General features: G+C 35.0%; 1 protein-coding gene across 1 annotated transcript in view; it reads left to right on the forward strand.

Moving 5' to 3' along the window:
- LOC131666840 (myelin expression factor 2) overlaps nucleotides 1–4,840 on the forward strand; it is a 297,458-nt gene extending 292,618 nt beyond the window's left edge. Inside the window, exon 9 of the mRNA XM_058939827.1 lies at nucleotides 4,736–4,840. The gene's annotated coding sequence lies outside the window, so the exon portion shown is untranslated. The remainder of the gene's footprint in view (nucleotides 1–4,735) is intronic.
- Nucleotides 4,841–6,000: the final 1,160 nt, after the last annotated feature.

Below are 6,000 nucleotides of genomic sequence, written 5' to 3' on the forward strand. Positions count from 1 at the left end.
TTCCACGATTTGCTGCTGTCTAAAAACATGGATCAAAGAGTTTGCATTAAATTTTGTGTGAAAAATGGAATCAAATGTTCCAAAACACTTGAAATGCTGAAAGTGGCATACGGTGAGTCTACTTTAACACAAAAAAATGTTTACAAGTGGTATAAACTCTTCCAAGAAGGCCGAGAAGACACCGACGACGAACCTCGTTCTGGACGCCCCAGCACATCAACAACTGATGAGAATGTTGAAGAAGTGAAGAAAATAGTGTTGGGAAATCGTCGAATTACCATTAGAGAAATTGCTGATGATATTGGCATCTCATTTGGTTCGTGCCAATCAATTTTGACGAGTATTTTAGACATGAGACATGTGTCAGCGAAGTTTGTTCCGAAATTGCTCAATTTCGACCAAAAGAAACGTCGCATGAGCATCGCCCAAGAGCTACTGAATGACGTCAACGATGATCCAGATTTACTCAACAGGGTTATAACAGGTGACGAAACATGGGTATACGGTTATGACGTCGAGACTAAGACTCAATCGTCCCAGTGGAGGCATTCTGAATCACCAAGACCAAAAAAAGCACGCCAAGTTCGATCAAATGTAAAGGTTTTGCTTACAGTTTTCTTTGACTGCAGGGACGTGGTGCATCATGAGTTCTTGCCACAGGGTAGAACAGTAAATAAGGAATATTACCTGCAAGTTATGCACCATGATAACGCCCTTGCTCACACATCGTTGCTTGTGCGCGAATTTTTGGCTAAAACCAACACAGTAACGATGCCACAGGCACCGTATTCCCCAGATCTGGCCCCCTGTGACTTCTTCTTGTTCCCAAAACTGAAGAGGCCCATGAAAGGACGGCGTTTTGCCATGATTGAGGAGATAAAGACGGCATCGAAGGATGAACTAAACAAGATCACAAAAAATGATTTTTTGAAATGCTTTGAGGATTGGAAAAAGCGTTGGCACAAGTGCATTATATCCGAGGGGGATTACTTTGAAGGAGATAAAATAAAAATTGATGAATAAATAAATATTTTTTGAGAAAAATAAAAATTCACTTTACTTTTTGATCACACCTCGTATACCACCTATTAGAAAAAACTGTGGTAATTAGTCAGATCTGATGAGGAAAAGACAGAAATGTTCGCAAAACATCTATACTCAGTTTTTAAACCTCATCAAAGATTAATAACTGAACAAGAAGAAAAATTCTATTAGAAAACTCAGATATTCAAGAAGACAAACCAATAAAAATAGTGAAATTAAAGGAAGTATGACAAATAATTAACAATATCAATTGTAAAAAAACTCCCGGATATAATAAAATTACAAGGAAAATGATTAAAAAACTACCCTTAATAGCAATAAGATATATAACAATAGTTCTAAATGCATTTTTTTCTATTGCTATTTTTTCCCTCTCAATGGAAAATAGCAGAGATTATATTAATACCTAAACCCGGTAAAGAAACGATACTTGTTACTTCATATAGACCAATCAGTCTATTACCAATACTCGCAAAAGTCTTAGAAAAATTAATTCTAACTAGAATTAGTCCAATTATTGTTAATAAAAAACTTATACCAGATCATCAGTTTGGATTTAGATGCAATCATTCAACGATTGAACAAGTTAACAGAATTGTTAACATTGCGAGAAAAGCCATCAAAGACAAACAGTACTGCACAGGCATATTTTTCGATTTCGCCCAGGCGTTTGACAAAGTCTGGCACAATGGGCTTCTGTATAAATTTAAGGTAATGTTTTCTGAACGTCACTATAAGTTATTAAAAGCATATCTCCATAATAGATCATTCCGAGTTAAAATAAATGATAAAGTATCGTAACGTCAACCAATAAAAGCAGGAGTGCCATAGGGAAGTGTTTTAGGCCCAACGCTATACCTGCTATACACGTCGGACCTATCAAAGTCCTCAAGCATTATAACAGCAACTTATGCAGATGATACAGCAATTCTAACCCATCATGAAGAAAAATTGCAACAGAAATATTACATGATTCCATAAATCAACATTTACATTACTGGCTTAACTCATGGAGAATAATAGTAAACGAGAGCAAATCAATACACATTATATTTACTCTTCGGAAAGACACCTGTCCACCTATTAAATTAAACGACAAATACATTCCTCAAAGCGAGCAGGTAAAATATTTAGGTATACCCTTGGATCGAAAGTTAACATGGAAAGAGCACATATCTACGAAAAAAAAACAGTAAGCATTAAAATGGAAGAAAATGTACTGGCTCATAGGAGAAAAATGGGAGCTGACATTCAAAAACAAATTTTTACTTTACACAGCTATACTCAAACCATTACGAACCTACGTCATTCAATTGTGGGATGCTTCTTAAAATTCGAACGTTGAAATTCTGGAAAGATTCCAATCGCAAGTACTTCGTAATATTGTACACGCATTTTTGGTTTGTCCCAAACGAAATCATTCAAAATGATCTGAAAATTCTAACAGTAAAAGAAGAAGTTAAAAATTTCTACGCAAAATACAATACTAAACTTCAAAACCACTTAAACGAACTTATTAGCAAATTTCTCAAAGATTCAATCAAAAACACCAGACTCAAGAAACGTAAAATAATGAAAGTTTAAACAGAATATTGTACAATGTCTCTCGATAATGTTAAGAACTAGTAAGAATACTCACTAGAATTCTGTATTCATATAAATTTAACATACTGTTATAAAAATTTACTTATTGTCTTCATATAGACAGAGTGTAAAGTACCTTGAGAAGGAAATAAAAAAAAATTCTCAAGTCCAGCATATATTTCATGATAAATACCCCACAATTCACTAAATCTTCTTGCTTTGGTCTCTGATCATCGAACTTTGAGAACGTCCATTCTATTTCACACAACTTTTTTTTTTGTGAGATTCACACTCCTTCAAATACTTTTTAAAACATTCAAAACCTTATTGTTATCATACCTTTTCTATACTTTACCTTATATTCTCTCTTGGATCAATGTGGTAGAATTTTTTTTGCTTAATATTAAGTATAACAAGATACCAATGCCCAGAATAACAGTACGGAAGATAATTTCTGCCAGTAAAGTTCCATTTTCAATTCTACATATGCTAGTTTACAGATTTCTTCGTGTTACGCATGTATCCAAAAATGAAATTTGTCATTGCAGTTGAGATGGAAACAATGTTTTTGGATTTCAATGTTCTCTTCCAACTAATCATCATCATTACATCTATAATATCTCCACACAACCATTCATTTTCTTTGAGAGTAGAAAATTCTTTTGATCATAAAACCTTGTTAGAGAAACCACAGAGAAATTCAATCTCATTACAGTTATATTGATCTATAGTGACAACTGCTAGAGTATCTTGCATATACGAGGGTCGTTTGAAAAGTTCGTGCAAAAATAAGAACTGCTTGATTTTTTTTAATAAATCTTTTTTATTTTTCAACATAGTCTCCTTTTAGGCTTATACACTTCATCCAACGCTGCTCTAGTTTGTTAATCCCTTCCAAATAATAGGATTTGTCCAAGTCTGTAAAATAGGCATTCGTTTCTGCAATCACCTCCTCGTTTGAATAAAATCTTTTCCCCACCAGCCATTTTTTCATATCAGGGAACAAATAATAGTCCGACGGAGCTAAGTCTGCAAAGTAGGGGGGATGTGAAACGAGTTGGAACCCTATCGCCATCAGTTTTGCGGCCATAACTGCTGAGGCGTGAGCTGGCGCATTGTCGTGGTGGAAGAGGACTTTTTTGTGGGCCAATCGTGGACGTTTCTCTAGCAACTCGGCTTTCAAACGATCCAATAACGATGAATAATATTCGCCTGTAATGGTTTTGCCCTTTTCCAGATAGTCGATGAAGATTATTTCTTGCGAATCCTAAAAGACAGTCGCCATAACCTTCCCGGCCGAAGGAATTGTCTTCGCCTTTTTCGGAGCAGGTTCCCCATTGATAACCCATTGTTTAGACTGTTCTTTGGTCTCAGGAGTGTAGTGATGTATCCATGTTTCATCCACAGTGATGAAACGACGCTTAAAGTCTTGCGGATTTTGCTGGAACAGCTGCAAACCATTCTTGCAACACACAATCTCGTTTTTGGTCAATCGTGAGCAATCGCGGCACCCATCTAGCGGATAGCTTTTTCATGTCCAAATGTTGGTGCAAAATATTATGTACCCGTTCGCTCGAAATGCCTACAGTACTAGCAATCTCACGCACCTTCACTCTTCTGTCAGCCATCGCCATATCATGGATTTTATCAATAATTTCTGAAGTGGTAACCTCAACAGGGCGTCCAGAACGTTCAGCGTCTTTTGTGCTCATATGGCCACTCCGAAAATTTTGAAACCACTTATAAACCATTCTAATCGAAGGTGCACAATCACCATAATGTTTATCAAGCTTCTGTTTAATCTCCTGAGGCGTTTTGCCTTTGAAAAAGTAATGTTTAATCAATACACGAAATTCTTTTTCGTCCATTTTTTTACATCCACTCGATTTCTTTGATTGATGAAACGAATGTAAAACGCAAAGTAATTGGCCGATCTGGCTGAAACTTGGTGTGTACTCTTCCAAGATATGCCACTAACTGAAAATAACCTTGATACGCACTAGTAGCGCCATCTCTCTGACTCTGTACGGACTTTTCAAACGACCCTCGTAATGTAACTGATCATCAAATAATCCATTTTCAAGTAAATTTTTCTTGTATGTTTCAGGTTCGAGTTTTCTTTTCAAGTTTTTTTCCTTCTTGATGTGGCCAGTTGAAGCTAACTGGTGTTCACGAATAGGCATTTTTCTTTTCACTCTGTCAACAAGCTGTGGTAATAAAAGTTCTTTATAAAATTGAGTCAAAAATGGTAGCAAATTATTTTCCCAAAACTTATCGTCTTTTTCAACTCTTATTGTTTTTGAACTCAATGGAGTCCATAGAAATAAATCACAATATTCTTCAATAGCAATGTGAATTTGGCCCTGTATTTGATAAAAATATTCATGATTCCTTTTTAGATCAAATGACTCAGGTACTGAAATATTTTCCTTTTTCTGACTTGCTTGTTTTGGTTTCTAACAGATTTTTCAATAATTTTTCTTTTTCAGTCCGAGTCCTTTTTCAATGGTTATATTTTTTACATTATACGGATACTTGATTAAAAGACCATTACTTCCTATCAGGCCAGCTTGAGTTGCTCCTAAATAGGGAATTTTTGAACCAATGAAGAGACCACAATCTTGTACTTTCATATTGTAAATTCTTTCATAGGATAACTTTGCTTTTTTTCCACCGAAACACCATATGCTTGAGCTGGAGTCAATTTTTTACTCAGATAAAGGATTTGTTTAACTAAATTAGCACATGAAGTTGATTATCGCCCTGAATAAGGTTTTTTTAATTTTGAAGCTGTTAGCATGTATTTTTTTTATCAAACCACATTTGATTGTTACACTGACCTCTTTTGTCACGTTCAATATCATTCCTCTTATTCTGTCTGTCGATTGGCTTTGACTGAATGAAATGGTATCGAGCAGTATATTCTTTTGCATCAAGATCTGGTTTTTCACATTGCGGACCATAAATATTAGAATCTTCGTATTTCTCTTTGTTTTTAGAAGCTCTGCGAGATCGCCTGTAATATACATTTTCTTTCAAGTAAAATCAGTCAAAAATAGGATTTTTCAAATTTTAAATAAACATAAACATGGCAGTACGTACAATTGTTTGAACTTTTTTTCCGAGATAACCCACGACGCCTAGACCAAGGTCGTTAGTACTTGTTTGCGTGCTTTTTTTGATAGCTCATTCATGTGCGCTTTTTTCAGTCATTGTTTGAGATTTGTATATAACGTATATTCAATCAATAGTAAATTATTTAAAAAATATGGAACTCAATCAAATAAAAATGATAATTAGCTCGTCATCAACTAACGTTCAACAAAATATAATCTGAGGCTTGTTTAAATTGTTAAACAATCTGCGGACCGA

The sequence above is a fragment of the Phymastichus coffea genome, unplaced genomic scaffold (assembly GCF_024137745.1).
Source record: "Phymastichus coffea isolate CEN01 unplaced genomic scaffold, Cenicafe_Pcof_1.1 PCOF00004, whole genome shotgun sequence".
Classification (NCBI taxonomy): domain Eukaryota; kingdom Metazoa; phylum Arthropoda; class Insecta; order Hymenoptera; family Eulophidae; genus Phymastichus; species Phymastichus coffea.